General features: G+C 41.6%; 1 protein-coding gene across 7 annotated transcripts in view; it reads right to left on the bottom strand.

The window, feature by feature from the left end:
* Positions 1–16,521, bottom strand: part of FAM110B (family with sequence similarity 110 member B) — a 119,448-nt gene that overhangs the window by 20,107 nt on the left and 82,820 nt on the right. For all 7 annotated transcript variants that reach the window (XM_069960012.1, XM_069960013.1, XM_069960014.1 and 4 more), the window contains one exon: positions 13,169–13,260. The gene's annotated coding sequence lies outside the window, so the exon portion shown is untranslated. The remainder of the gene's footprint in view (positions 1–13,168; positions 13,261–16,521) is intronic.

The following is a 16,521-nucleotide window of genomic DNA, read 5'->3' on the forward strand; positions in this document are numbered from 1 at the left end:
TTTCATTGTCATCTCCAAACAGCATCCAGCCTGTGCACAGCTGGAGGGCTAGGCTTTGGGTCCTGCTATGCACACAGATAGGATGCACTTAAAAGCTTTTATTTAATCCTCATGCAATAGGATTACGTTCTTAGACATTGTAATTAGCCACTGTATTGCATGCCAGGTTTGATAAGGATAAAGCAAGCGCAGAATAAACAATTATATGTAGTAGGGAAACAATTTACAGTAATGTGGGAGACTCCTTTAGGCTTATGAATGTACCTCTGTATGTGTATCATCAGCTAGTACTTGCATATTCCATATTCTCAACATAAGCTATGAAGTACAGTATGTATTACTGATAGGAAGACCAATTACTTGTTGCAGAGAGACTGTGCCTGTATCAGTACATAAGGGCATTTCAGAGTCTTAGGGGATGACTCACGAGAACAAATTGCTGCTACAACCATGATAGAAGAATTAATAATGTTTTGCAAGGGATAAGGTCGCAGTGAAGGTCAAAATCTGTATCAAGACAACCGACACAAGTGACCTAAATATCCTTTATAAATCTAAAATGATGCTCTGAGAACTACAAAATTACTTACTGCTGTGCAAATGTAATAAAACCAATGGACTTGCCAACCACCACTAAGACTCTGTGCCATATTGCAAACTCAAAAATAGAGAGAAGAATGGGTTGCACTCACCAAAGAAGTCTTCATGAACTTTATTTCTTCATATCAAACGATAAAAACTGGACATAGTGCTAATATGTACACAGCAGCCGCTAGACAAACAAGGCGGTGACAGGCTGTTTCGCGTGTAGCCACGCTTCTACGGACCTCCGTAGAGGTCCTGGAGGCCCAAAGAAGCACGGCTATGCGTGAAACGGTCTGTTCCTTGTTTGTCTAGCGGCTGCTGTGTCCATGTCTGCATGTCCAGTTTTTATCGTTTGATATGAAGAAATAAAGCTCATGAAGACTTCTTTGGTGAGTGCAACCTTTTCGTCTCTCTATTTTTGAGCTTGTTCACATTGGACTTTAAACTTTTTTTTGGAGTTTGCACCACCTGATGGGTCCTTTCCCACAGCAGCTCACCACTGGATATCGTATTCAGTGTATACCAGTTATATTTACCTGTAGTGCCGCCATTCTCTATTTGTGGTTATCTGTGCCATGTTGCACTTGTAAATATTTGAAGATCAAAAGTATTAAAGAGGTACTCAGGAAAAAAAAATGTTTTAAATCACCTGGTTTGTAAATAACTTCTATTTAAAAATCTAAAAAATTGTCCAGTACTTATCAGCTGTTGCATGCCCTACAGGAAGTGGTGCGTTCTTAACGGTTTGACACAGTGCTCTCTGCTGCCATCTCTGTTCATGTCAGGAACTGTCCAGAACAGGAGAGAATTTCTATGGAGGCTTGCTACTGCCCTGGACAGTTCCTGACAGAGACAGGTGGCGGCAGAGAGCACCAAAGAATATACACTTCAGGTAGGGCATGCAGCAGCTGATAAGGACTTTAGGTTTTTTTTGGTGTTTTTTTTTTTTTTTAATAGAAGTCATTTACAAGTATGTATAACTTTCTTGTCATTTACAAGTACATTTATAACTTCCCTGAAGTATCCCTTTAACTTGCAGAATAAAATTATCTAAAGAATTTTCTGAGAATTCAGTTGGTTATCGCATTGATAAACTCTGCTCCTCTACGACAAGTTTTAGCTCATTTTTTTACATCCTGGAATTGCCACTGCTATTTTTCAGTATTATGTTCCTGTACTAACCATCAGGTAAATGGAACAGTCAGGTGAATGCAAATATTGGCCGAAATTCAATTTGACACTTAACGACAACATGAAAACCTCCACATAATAGACCTGCATAAGTAGGTGCTGCTGAAAACGAAAAGCAAACATTTGCCAGGAGATATGGTGAGTGACACTTTAGGGTTAGAATGAATTATGGAAGGAAACAAAGCCTATATTCTAGCCCAAGGCAGTGACACAACTGCTCAAAATGTATAACAGAAAAAGATTTACAACACTAACACCACATTAGGTTATTTTACAGTCACCCATTTAACTAACATGTTTTATGTTATTACAAGCAATCGTAAACTGAAACAGATGGGACAGAAAGGACCCGAGTACAGTTGTGTAGTAATATTTATATGGGATTAGCAAGGCTCTAAAACCAGGCAAAAAGAAATGAATAAAAAAAGACACAAGGTAAAGCACATGTTGTAATAAAGTATTGGTAGGAATGTACATATGTTTTGTTTGAAAAAAATCTGGGTAAAATTCCTATACTTTGGCATTAGCTATAGTCAAGAATTACAAGCACTTGCTTCTAACCCTTACGTGAAGGGTACTATAGGATCAGAAGCAGAGATTGGTCAGGATTTGTTCACTGGCATCTGTAATGATCCAGAGAGGGAATGAACCTGTACTCAACAGAAGGGTGACCGTGCATGAATGCAAGATACAGAGTATGGGCACTTGTTTTTTCCTTCAAAGGCTAGGTTTACATCACATTTTAGGCCCCAAGATGCAGCCTGGTGTGGAGCCTATGGTCCCATTGAATTAAACGGGTAGGACTACGTTCTGCCCATTTCCCAGACGTATACTTCTTTTGCGTAGTCTTCTTACTTCAGCATCCATTTTTCATAGATTCCCATCATGGGGCCAAAAGAGTGATGTAAACTTATTCTTATGCATGTTAACAGAAGTGGCTCAGTATCTTATTATTATTAATAATTCCAGAGCTCTATACAATAGATAGCGGAAACAGCTGCAATAGAGATGTAACTGTGGCAGTGCCAGGGCTTCAGAAGCCCTGCAGTTCCCAATACAGCCACTGGTTATTTCTTTTTTTTATGGATCGATAATGTCTATCTAATGTAAGCACTGTAACATGGTGCTTCTGGGTAGAGGTGGCACAATATCTGTATGACTCTTTGTAAACACTCAAAAAGGTAAAGGATGGGGTTGAAGTCAGTATACAGTAGCTTGCGTAAAGGTGAGCAAGGCTTTTGAGACTATAACAACTGCTTTTGTATACATATTCTGTGTACAACAATACTCTATTTTTATCAGAACCCAAACACTTACAGTAATTTCTTTACCAAGAACAGTGTTTTTCTTATGAGGAGAGGAAAGGGCTTGTTCCTACCACAATCTTCCCTTCCGAGGCACCCAAAATAAGATGCTGACGTACACGAGTACACACAGGCACAGACCTTATTGACTTTAAGGGTCCTATTCCACGGGCCGAGGAGGGCCAGATCAACTATGTAAACAAGCGGCGATCTGCTAGATGGCTGCTCGTTTACTGGGCCTATTCCACGGCCCGATGATCGTTGAGCGAGGGCTGCAGGGACATTGTTACTGATGTCCTTGCAGCATCATACATTACCTGTCCAGGCTTCTCCTCTGCGCTGTCTTCATCCCCGGGTCCCGCGCGCTCTATCTTCAGAATGGCCGGTCAGCTGACAGGCGACACTCAGCCATCACAGGCTGCAGCGGTCAGCTGACCGGTCATTCTGAAGATAGAGCGCGCGGGACCCGGGGATGAAGACAGCGCAGAGGAGAAGCCTGAACAGGTAATGTATGATGCTGCTGCTTGTCAAATCGTCGGTCGCCCGCCATGCACCGCTATTCAACCGATGATTTTAAGGAAACGATGATTTTAGGTCTGGCCCTAAATGAACGATCAGCCGATGACACGATCATCGGCTGATCGTTCTCTCTATTTCACCGAACGATAATCGGTCAAATCGGGCCAAATGGGGCCGATTAAGGGTGCCCTCACACGCACCAGATTGCAGCAAAATCCGCTGCTAATCCAAGTAGTGTGAAGGTCTATGGGGGTTACATATCTGCAGTGGAATTTTTCATTCCACTATGCATATGTAACCCGGCCCCTTTAACCCCTGGCCCGGAGCATGCATTACCTGCTCGGTGCTGCGTCTGTGTGTGAGACTTCCAGCTCCTGTCCTTCCTCATCAGCCAATAAGTGCTGCCGTGCACCAATTGGCTGATGGGGAAGGAGGGGAGCCGGGAACCTTACACACAGCCGCGGTGCCAAGCAGGTAATGTATGCTCCGGGCCGGGGGCCGGGGGGGTTAGAGAGGCCGGGTTACATATCCGCAGCAGAATGAAAATTCCGCTGTGGGTATGTAACCCCATAAAACTTCACACTACCAGGATTTGCAGCGGATTTCACTGCAAACTTGCAGCGTGAAATCCATTGCGAATCCGGTACGTGTAAAGGTACCCTAAAGCGAATCTGTACCCACTGACCCCCCCCACCCTCCCCCAACTACTGGTACTGTTCCATAGATGAAGTCCTTCCCAGATGTCTTTTCTAAAATACTGCTGGTGCAGTCTTTTGGGTGAAAATAATCTTTTATTCCTCAGTAGCGGTGTCAATGACGCAAGGCCTAGCGCGTTTGTGCCCTAAGCCTATGCAGCCTCTGTGGTGGTATTCTCCCCCCACCCCCGATTCTCATTCCGCCCCTGGACCGGATCTCTGGTCACCAACACTCAAATCTTCAATTGCGCATGTGCCGTAGTGATCCTACACAGTACAGGCACAGTGACGCATTTGTTGGAAAAAGACATCCGGGAAGAACTTCACCTTATCTAAGGCACGGTAATAGTAGTTTGGGGTGGGGCAGTGGGTACAGATTAGAAATCCATGCTTTTGAGTAGGAGACTAATACACCTTGAGAAATGACCCGAACATGGTTATTAGCCAAGTTTTGACCACTAGTGTCAATAACGTCCATGTTCAGATATGGCAACATTACATTTTGGTAGGTTGCTGGCATCTATGTGCCTCGTAAGGTAGAACTGTGCCCTGACTTTCTCTCCTCATATTGAAAACACCATGACTAGTAAAAGGAGACTTAATGGCAGGGTGTAAGTGAGGGAGTCCTCAACCAAAGTTGGGGGGGGGGGGGGGATTTTGCCTTAAGACTCACTATAAAGCATTTTCACACAGATGTGGCTCTGAGGCGCTGCTTACAAAGTATATATGCATCCCTGCCATTAAACACTGACTGAATTTCCCTATTACTCTAAATGGTGCCAATCTCTGCCAAGCTACCAGGAATGGCCTGCCTCGTCAATGCCTTTGCACATTCGCAGACACATTTGTTACTAGATGGTAAAAAAAAAGAAACTATTAAAAATATTGCCACTTCTATCTAGATGTTGAAGGGAAAAGGGAGCACATATGCAATGGGACTTTAAAGTAGTTTCCTGCACTAGCATAGAGTTAATTTCTTTGAAACAAGCCTGGAGGGATATCCAACTCTCAGGTTTCTATGGCAACCGGCTGCATTAACTAAGTGAACTCATTTCACATACTTGGCATCCAGACAAGTGACTTTGTTGTCTTTTTTTCTTATTTGTTTTTTTTTCCCCCCTTCTTGTTTTAGGCGAGATGGTAGGGTGGGGCGAATAGAAGGAGGAGGAAACATGACATGTACATCAATAAGATCAACCAAAAAGGAGAAGAAAGAAATACAAATTACACAGATAAATCTATTAGATACCAATTCATGAATGTGCAGACCGAATACTTACAATACAAAACCACAAAAATGCACAAATGCAAAAGCCACTCATTTGTAAAAGGTCATTGAATTACTGAGATTTTATGATACTTTGGCATTTAGGTTTTACTAATACCAAAGCATCAATGTAAAGAATAAAATCCCTTTTTATTCCATACCATTTATTATACATACAAATATCACAGTGTCTCACTATTGGTCATATCATACAATTAAGTAATACAACAGAAAGCAAAAGGTTGTCAGTCATGTCCTGAACTCATCATGATGAAATTATAAAGATATGCACACACATACATTATACACTCACCGGCCACTTTATTAGGTACACCATGCTAGTAACGGGTTGGACCCCCTTTTGCCTTCAGAACTGCCTCAATTCTTCGTGGCATAGATACAACAAGGTGCTGGAAGCAATCCTCAGAGATTTTGGTCCATATTGACATGATGGCATCACACAGTTGCCGCAGATTTGTCGGCTGCACATCCATGATGCGAATCTCCCGTTCCACCACATCCCAAAGATGCTCTATTGGATTGAGATCTGGTGACTGTGGAGGCCATTGGAGTACAGTGAACTCATTGTCATGTTCAAGAAACCAGTCTGAGATGATTCTAGCTTTATGACATGGCGCATTATCCTGCTGAAAGTAGCCATCAGATGTTGGGTACATTGTGGTCATAAAGGGATGGACATGGTCAGCAACAATACTCAGGTAGGCTGTGGCGTTGCAACGATGCTCAATTGGTACCAAGGGGCCCAAAGAGTGCCAAGAAAATATTCCCCACACCATGACACCACCACCACCAGCCTGAACCGTTGATACAAGGCAGGATGGATCCATGCTTTCATGTTGTTGACGCCAAATTCTGACCCTACCATCCGAATGTCGCAGCAGAAATAGAGACTCATCAGACCAGGCAACGTTTTTCCAATCTTCTACTGTCCAATTTCGATGAGCTTGTGCAAATTGTAGCCTCAGTTTCCTGTTCTTAGCTGAAAGGAGTGGCACCCGGTGTGATCTTCTGCTGCTGTAGCCCATCTGCCTCAAAGTTGGACGTACTGTGCGTTCAGAGATGCTCTTCTGCCTACCTTGGTTGTAACGGTTGGCTATTTGAGTCACTGTTGCCTTTCTATCAGCTCGAACCAGTCTGCCCATTCTCCTCTGACCTCTGGCATCAACAAGGCATTTCTGCCCACAGAACTGCCGCTCACTGGATGTTTTTTCTTTTTCGGACCATTCTCTGTAAACCCTAGAGATGGTTGTGCGTGAAAATCCCAGTAGATCAGCAGTTTCTGAAATACTCAGACCAACCCTTCTGGCACCAACAACCATGCCACATTCAAAGGCCCTCAAATCACCTTTCTTCCCCATACTGATGCTCGGTTTAAACTGCAGGAGATTGTCTTGACCATGCCTAAATGCACTGAGTTGCCACCATGTGATTGGCTGATTAGAAATTAAGTGGCAACGTGCAGTTGGACAGGTGTACCAATAAAGTGGCCTGTGAGTGTATATTGATCATGTGTTGCCCATAAATTCAGTAAGACGTAAGGACCTGATCACAACTAAAGCTGCATTTTGACAGGTCGTAAGCTTATCATTATGTATCCGGTAAACCGATTCCAATATAACCTATGGGTAAAGGCCCTATTCTACGGGCTGACTGTGAGGAACAAAGGAGCGCTGTCAGCGCTCGTTTGTTCCTCGTTCCCCGTTTGCTGCCATCGCTATTACACGCGTCGGCGGGAGCGAGTGAGTGCGGGAGAGGCCGCAGGGAGCTGCCCGGGTGATCGCTAGATCGTCCGGGCAGTCCATGGAGGATAGTGGCGGTCAGCTGCTGCCGCTTCTATCCCACAGAGTGGCGGCAGCAGATCGCTGCTATCACAGTCGTTTGTTTTTCAACATGGCTGAAAGACAAACGACTGCAACGATCAGCCAACATGACAATGCAGTCTGATCGTTGCCTTCTATTCCACGGGAAGATTATCAGCCGTAACGGCCAATAATTGTTCCGTGGAATAGGGCCTTAAGGCTGGGTTCACACTGTTTTTTCATCTGATGAAAAACAGATGGAATGGATGCATTTGTGTACATCCATTTTCATTCATTTTTCCACTGAGTTACATTATAAAAAGAGGATCAAAACACTTTTTTTTACGTACATGAAAATGTAGCGGACCTTATTTTTGTGTACGTAAAAAAACAGGGGCGTTTTGATCCTTCTTTTGTATAATTAAATCAATGGAACTGTTCACACGCCCACAATTTAGTCCATAGATTGCGGATCTGCAATTGAGGGCAGAAAACAAGATCGATGTATTTAAAAAAAACAAAATAAAAAAAACAAAACAAAACAAAAAAAAAAACACACAAAGGACAGGCCCTAGTGCGTACTGAAATTCCTACACAGGGACACCAATAGAACCCTATGGGATCTGGAATCCGGTTTTTGCGGATGCGATCTCCAAAAATACGGATCTGTAATCCACACATAGTGACTAGATTACTATGCTATACCTATTACTATGCTAATATAGGTGATAGCCATCAATACAGTTGATACAGTAACTTAGCAATTGCTGAAACCATACACAAATGCTATTAATGTGTTAAAACATCTACAGATTAAATAATGAACTGCCCTCATTTAGCCTACAGACAAGCTTTATGTAATGTATTGTCTTTAGGATCATCTATAGCTAACATTTACTGTATTTTATTCAGCACCCAATGTTTCCGCACCCAAATCGGTGCATTTTTGTTTTTGTTACATGAACATACCCCTACAGTCCATACAGTATACACATTTTATAGTTTATATCCTTCTGGCTGAGTAGATTACTGTATACTTAGGTCAGTACCTATTGGGCTGAGGTGTGCATTTTATTTTATTTTTTTTTATAAAAAGCTTTAGCTGTGCCATTATAATGTATATTGTGCCTTCACTGATCAAGTAACCAAGCAAAATGACTAGGCAAATATAACTATAGTCAGAGTAATTTCTACATAGGGCTTATTTCTTGCTCTGTGGATGACAGCCAAGTGTCACACACACGTGGATGCACAATTTCTTATGCAGTCTCTACTTTATGGCACAATTTGGCAGCATAGAATAAAGACTGTATAAAAACAAGCATTGTTGTTAAGATATAAAAAGTGGAAACAGACAGCCAGACATTTGTGCCAAACTTACTTTTTCTTGGCACTTCTGACTATAACTAAAAATAGCAAATCACAAAAGTGACGCGGCCAGAAGAAGGATAGCCCAAACATCAACCCTCTGCCCCTCTGTTCTTCACACTTCCCTTTAAGTGCAGCAGATCGTCTATGAAGTTTACATAACCTCAGCCTCACTAGCAGTAGCGTACAATTATGGCTATTATGTTCTCTCTGAGTCACAGGAACTATATTTTGGGATTATCCTGTTTACCACATTTCACAGTTACAACATAGAAATGTCTGTCACGATTCAAAGAGAACAGATGAAATGCTGAAAAAAAAGTCATACATCTATATAAGAAAGTGATTTCAATTTCAAAGCTATAACAAGCACTGGTTTATATAATGTAGGCTTGGTGAAGGGACCAGACCTGAAACGCGTCAAGGTAATAAACATTCATCAGCTGCTTCTAGATTGCTCATCATATGCTTTGTGCATGGCCACTCCTCATTGCCATTACCAATTTATCTAAGCGGCAGCACCTCATCCAGTGATATCTTAATTTTATTCTTGACTGTCTATGCTGCATTAACTTACAGCAGCTGTTACTAGCTGGAAAATGAGTTTCATTTAGCTTCCTATCAGTGAGTTTGCTCACAAATTGTACACCAAAAATTATATTAGGAATACAACTATTTGATAAAGTCAGGAGGCATTTGCCAGAGTAAAACCATTTTATTCTTCTATTTGCCTGGGTCTCCATAATAAGTACTCCAAGGAGCAATTTTCTGTAGGTTGTCAGCTTTGGGCAATCTCATTTCAATACAAGGCAGCAAGTGTTCAATTCTCCTGCAGCACCCCTACAGGTGAGATAAAGTATCACATCATGCCCACTAAAATGATTGGGCCCTGGGTTCCAATGCATTAAAGTAGAAGATGCCAGCATGTATACTAAATAAATCCAAACTTGAATTTTTTATTTTTTTTTATTTACTATGCACGTAGTGTTCCATATCATACCTTGCAGAGGTTGTGAATATACCATTGGAAATAAATCAATGATTAACTCTATCCTATGGTTAAAAGAGCGAATCCTGCTTCACAGTAATTAGTCTGTCCATAATTGTGGATTACATTTTATAATATTAATTGCACATCCGGAAACAGTAATCTTGCTTGTTTCTTAAGAAACAAGCAAGATTACTGTTTCCGGGTGTGCAATTAATATTATAAAATATTATACTGGAGTTCTAATTGCACCCAACAGTGTGCACGGATATAGTATCATTAATTGTGGATTACATGACATTATTAATAAAGAATAATCACTTGGGCAGACGTATTGCCTGTGGCTTTGGCTGCACAAAGGTCCCAGGGGCAGGGGGCCTTGACAGCTGTTACAAACACTGGTTCACTAACTACTCTCTTCTCCTGTGAAATGTTTCCATGAGGAGTTCTGCTATGCCTACCATTGTCATTGCCAGCTATAGTACTTAAAGGGGCTATCCAAGCTTATAAAGCTGCTTTCTTCCATGAACCGCGCCATTCTTGTCTGCAGTTTGGATGTGGTTTTGCAGCTCAGTTCTAATACAGTGAATGGAGGTGAATTGTAATACTACACACAACCTGAGACTTGGACATGCTGTTTTTGCAAGTAGCGATTATTCTTATCCCAGAATAACCCCTGTACAATGAAAGGGACCCATGGTCCATCATCCAGCCTCACCACATACAACTACACAGGGGTGGAAGATTGGGAGGGAAAGCTGAGAGTTGGCTCTACACCCTCTACTGTTGTCATTCTCAACAACTAAAAAAGTAGGCCCAATTTATTAAACAAAAAAAGTCAAAACATTATATGTATCCAATTAAATCTGATACTCACCCCACAAAAAAACCAAGCCCTTACACAGCTCTGAGGGTGGGTCCAGCACACTGCTTGTACAGGGGTCTTCTGCAGTGTACATCCAACCCAGACCCCATTGGTTATAGTGTAAAGACATACAAATAGTAGCTTGAGGCAGCATTGGATAAATCCTATTTGAGATCGCTTTTACAATCACAGGGTGGGATCCTCAGATCATCAGCTTTACCACAAGGGAAGCAAAGCATCACAAAAGTCCCATGGAAATCAATGTCATGTAAGTACAGTGATCCCTCAACTTACAAAGCCCTCAATATACAATATTTTCAACATACAATGTTCCTTTCTGGACCATCGTAACTTGAGACCAGACTCAACCTACAATGCTACAGTCAGGATCTGCGGCACATGTAAATAACCAGATAATTGACCAATGAAACTGGCCATTTTACTGGTAAAACCCCAGTATTACTGAAATGCATGCACAGGTTGGCTGTCTAGTAGTGATTCTCAGAGTATAGTGTGATACTACCATGTCCTGTGCTGCTCTTTACCTGGGCCAGTTTTCCAGAGAATTTTGGTCTCCACATACAATGGTCATCCTGGAACCAATTAACCCCTTCAGGACCAGGCTAATTTTCGTTTTTACATTTTAGTTTTTTCCTTCTTGTGCTTAAAAGGCCATAGCAGTTGCATTTTTACACCTACAGACCCACATGAGCCATTATTTTTTGCGTCACTAATTGTACTTTGCAATGACAGGCTGAATTTTTGCATAAAAGATGCTGCGAAACCAGAAAAAAAAAATTATATGCGCGGTGAAATTGAACCCCCCCCCCACAATTCTTCGTTTTTACGCCATGTGTCCTATGGAAAAACTGACATATGTTAATATGTTATATGTTACATATGTTCCTCAAGTCGTTCCGATTACAAGGATATGTAAGTAGAGATGAGCGAACCGGGTTCGGGTTCGAGTCGATCCGAACCCGAACATTCGGTATTTGATTAGCGGGGGCTGCAGAACTTGGATAAAGCTCTAAGGTTGTCTGGAAAACATGGATACAGCCAATGACTATATCCATGTTTTCCACATAGCCTTAGGGCTTTATCCAACTTCAGCAGCCACCGCTAATCAAATGCCGAAAGTTCGGGTTCGGATCGACTCGAGCATGCTCGAGGTTCGCTCATCTCTATATGTAACATGTCTAACTTTTATTGTATCTGATGGCCTGTAAAAAATTCAAACCATTGTTAACAAATATATGTTCCTTAAAATCGCTCCATTCCCAGGCTTATAGCGCTTTTATCCTTTGGTCTTATAGCGCTTTTATCCTTTGGTCTATGGGGCAGTGTGAGGTGTCATTTTTTGCGCCATGATGTGTTCTTTCTATCGGTACCTTGATTGCGCATATGCGACTTTTTGATCGCTTTTTATTAAAATTTTTCTGGATTTGATGCAACCAAAAATGCACAATTTTGCACTTTTGAGATTTTTTTGCGCTTACGCCGTTTACCGTACAAGATCTGGAATGCAATAAATTAATATTTTGGGTGATTCCGCACGCGGCGATACCAAACAAGTTTGTTTATTTAATTATTTTTATTTACAACATGGGAAACGGGGGTGATTCTGACTTTTATTAGGGGAGGGAGCTTTTTATTAAGGGGACTTCTAGTATAAGCACACTGATCTCTCATACAGATCTATGCTGCATAGATATGCAGCATAGATCGATGAGATAGGCACTCAATTGCTTCCGGCTGCTGCAGCCGGAAGCAACCGAATGCAGAGCCGGGATCAGCGCCATTACGGCGCAGACCTCAGCCGACACCAGTCAGAGATCGCTCCTCCGTGACAACATCACGGGGGAGAGATCTCCCCACTAGACACCAGGGAAAAGCTTCTCTGAAGTCTAACAGCACCCGGGACCGCGGTGGTTCAGAGCGGTGTCGCCGCGCTCTGAACGCCCCCCACTGGCACGAGGACGTACAGTTACGTCCCCGTGCGGGAAGGGGTTAATATCATATTTTGAGGGATCACTGTACTAAATGTGCCAAGTCCTCTAAAAAGGGAGTAAGGAATTATTTACACATTCCATGAAGTTGCCCGTGATCACGGATGATATAGCCCAGTGATTTTTATTGAGCTATTCACATGTTCCGTTTTTTCCACCGATCCGCAATCCGTTCCATGAAAGAAATAGATGGCACTGATCCCCCCATAGAAGTCTATAAGATCCATGTTTTTCACGGATAGCACGGATCAGACATCCATGCAATATGTGAAAAACACGTATGTAATGTAATCCGTGTAATTTAAAAAGCTTTACACAGATCCATGAAAAACACGGACACGGATACGGATGGAAAATGGAAGCAGTCACGGATGTTTTTTCATGGATCATGGAGGTAGATAGTGGACTTCATCCATAGACCTTGAAAATCACTGAACGTGTGAATAAGGTCTAAGAGACCTATCACAAAACCTCCCAAAAAGAACAGCTGTCCACGACTTCTGTCCAACCCTACAGTATAAACACACTGAAAAAAAAAAACCAGAGCTGCAACTTACCGCGTGAAGTTTTGTAGAGGTATGGGTCTTTGTAAAAAGGTGCAAACTATGGTTCCCCACTTCTAAATTTTTCTGTTCAAGGCATTACAGATCTGAAAAAAAATAAATAAATACTCGGAATAAGTAAGGTATTCATATCAGTTAATATTCATCAAAGTACGCAAGTGTAAGCAAGATTATCTCAATCTAGGCTCCTGCTCGCCTCCTACAGAGTTAGAAGAGTCTCTTATAAATGCGTTACTTGTGTTAACACCAATAGTCCACTGTGGATTGGATTTCGCAGAATTCTGCAAATATCACGAAAACTGGAATATGAGGCTTTAGCCTTAACTCTGACCATACATTTTAAATGAAAACAAATTCTAAATTTCACCAAGACAGCTAGAAGTAGTCAAGTAACCCACACTCCTCCATACTGTACATCTGAGGTCATCATTTAAAAGCTGAACAGTCGTCTTATAAGAGCAAAGCCAGCACAAAATATATGTAATTCTAAAACCACATAAAATAGGTGTTATGGCTCAAATATCACTGTACTTGTGCATTTACTGCCAAAAACGACTGAGATTGAGAAAGAGCCAGGGCTGTGTTTTAACACTATCTCAAATCAAAGACAACATAAGGACAGCTTTGTAAGTCAAGATGAGTTTTGTTTTCACTGATGCCAGTGTATTACACTAACACTATTCACTACAGCAGCCCTATGTACCAAAGGCTCATCTTTACGGGGTAGTGGTTCTCAGAGGAGAAGTGCGGGGAAAGTTTTAATTAAATTATTGTATTGCCCTCCAAACGTTATACAAATCGCCATTATACACTTATTATGGGAAATGCTTATAAAGTGCTTTTTTCCCTGCACTTACTACTGCATCAAGGCTTCACTTCCTGGATAACATGGTGATGTCACTTCCTGGATAACATGGTGATGTCACGACCCGACTCCCAGAGCTGTGTGGGCTGCTGGGGAGGATGATGGCAGAGGGATGCTTAGTGTTCCTCCAGTGCCCTTCTGCTATCATCCTCTCCAGCAGCCATAGCCCGCACAGCTCTGGGAGTCGGGTCGTGACATCACCATTTTATCCAGAAAGTGAAGCCTTGATGCAGTAAGTGCAGGTAAAAAAGCACTTTATAAGCATTTCCCATAATAAGTGCATATTGGTGATTTGTATAACTTTTGGGGGCAATACAATACTTTAAAATTTTTCCTAGATTTCTCCTTTAAGGAGATTCAGCTGTTGTATAAAAGGAGTATTGCCACTTTAGGTAGTTATACCCAAACGCAGCTTCCAGTTCTCTTCAGTGGCTCCATAAAGAATGAATGGATTGTGGCTTGTATGCTCTATTCTATGGAAATTTCAGGGGCCCCATTCTCAAAATTGTGGTGGGCCCCAGTGGTCTGACCCCCACAATCCCTTAATTTTGCCCAATCATTTGCATAAATGGAGAGAACATAATAAGCCAGCAGGGTTAAATGTGGAGTGGTGGATAACAAGTGCAGACCTCTGAATGGCACTCATTTACAGAGCCTTTACATAGGCTAATGGTGTAGACGGCCATATAAGCAGTTACTGGATTGCACATGTATCATTTATGCAAAAGGACACGTGCGGATGATAATGTCGACTTCATTAGCCACAAAAAAGATCTAGTTTGTTAATAAACTTGCGAATCACTAGCCCTTTTCCATTGACCAATTGTTGGAAACAAGCAATTCTATGAATGCCCACTGGACTGAGAACTGGCCCATTTAAAAGGGTGTTTATAGGCAAAGATCTAAGAAGGGTACATAAACTAGTTCTCCTTCAGAAGACAGTGAACTGTAACCTATGAGTACCGGCCTGCAGGTGGAGCTAGAGAAATAGGATTAAGTAGACACTAAATTTCTGTCTTTCGGAGGAAAACCTACTGGAATACATGCAGACTGCCTTTAAATCACTGCCATTATGGCCCATTCATTATGTGGGACTTTCTGTTGTCTTCAGATTTCAAAGAAAAGGGCTATTTGTGTCAAGATGACAACTAATGTATACTTACATAATGAATTGTTAGGTGTCACTATTTACCCCTTAATAGTCATGACTCAAGCAAGCCCTAGTCAGAGAAGAAAGTTACTGTGTTTGATGTAGCTATAAAAAGAACTACATTTAATGGCCCACTTAGTGACTTTATGAGGAATACTACAGTGAGGAAGGAGAGTGTACAAACCCTGTATAACAGGGCATAAACATACTTACTTCAGGAGACAATCCCAGTCCATATGCCTACTGGTTAAATGCAACTACACAAAAGCAAATGTGCACACCCAAAATCATGTAAAAAAAAAAAAAAAAAAAAAAAGGATGATTAACCCCTAGACAAGCTGCCAGACGATCCTGGGCCTATAGGTACGTCCTGGGTTATGAAGCACGCTCTGGAGCGGAGCGCGCTTCATAGCAGCCAGGCCCTCACCGTAAATGACAGGCTGCAGCAATCGGACTACAGCCTGTCATTAACCCCTCAAATACCGTGATCGCATTTGAGTGTAAGTGACAGGAGCAGCTCCTGTCACTTACCGATCGGGACACCCGCAGTAAGTGTGGGTCGCCGGAGGTCTCTTGCCTTCCTCTGTGCGGTCCGATCGGGACCGATGAGTCTATTACACTGATCAATGCTATGCCTATGGCAAAGCAGTGATCAGTGTATGCAATGTAATGATTGCATGTGAAAGGCCCCCCAAGGGCACTTAATGTGTGTAAAAAAAAGTTTTTAAAAATGCCCCAAAGCCCCTCCCCCAATAAAAAGTAAAATCACCCCCTATCCCATAATATAAATAAAACATATAAAAATAAACAACTAAACATATTATATACCGTGGCATGCTTAATTGTCCGATCTATTAAAATCTAACAATCGCCATCCCGTACGGTGAATGGCGTAAACGAAAAGAGGGAAAAAAAGAGCCAGGATTACCATTATATATATATATATTTAATAAAAAATACAATTCTTAATTTAACGAACAGTAAATATACAACCAGAAAGGTTACCCCAGCAAAGGAACAGTTACTGATAGGGCAACACTCTCATGAGTATAGAAAAAAAAAAAAAAAAAAGGAACCCCAGAAGTCTGTGACAAAAGTATAACACCCTCTAATATATGACAATCCAAAAAAAATAAAAAAAAACATAGCTGTAGAGAATTCCATAAAGTTCCTCTGTTTTCAGGCTTCACATAATTCAGCCTCTTCAGTACCATCAATGTTTATATATTAGTGGTTTATTACTTCTGTAATGTATTTGTCACTGTATAAACATATTTCACAGTGTATAAAACTATTCAGGAGAAGGGTAACGTTATTGCATTTACACACATA

Source organism: Dendropsophus ebraccatus, chromosome 2 (assembly GCF_027789765.1).
Source record: "Dendropsophus ebraccatus isolate aDenEbr1 chromosome 2, aDenEbr1.pat, whole genome shotgun sequence".
NCBI lineage: Eukaryota > Metazoa > Chordata > Amphibia > Anura > Hylidae > Dendropsophus > Dendropsophus ebraccatus.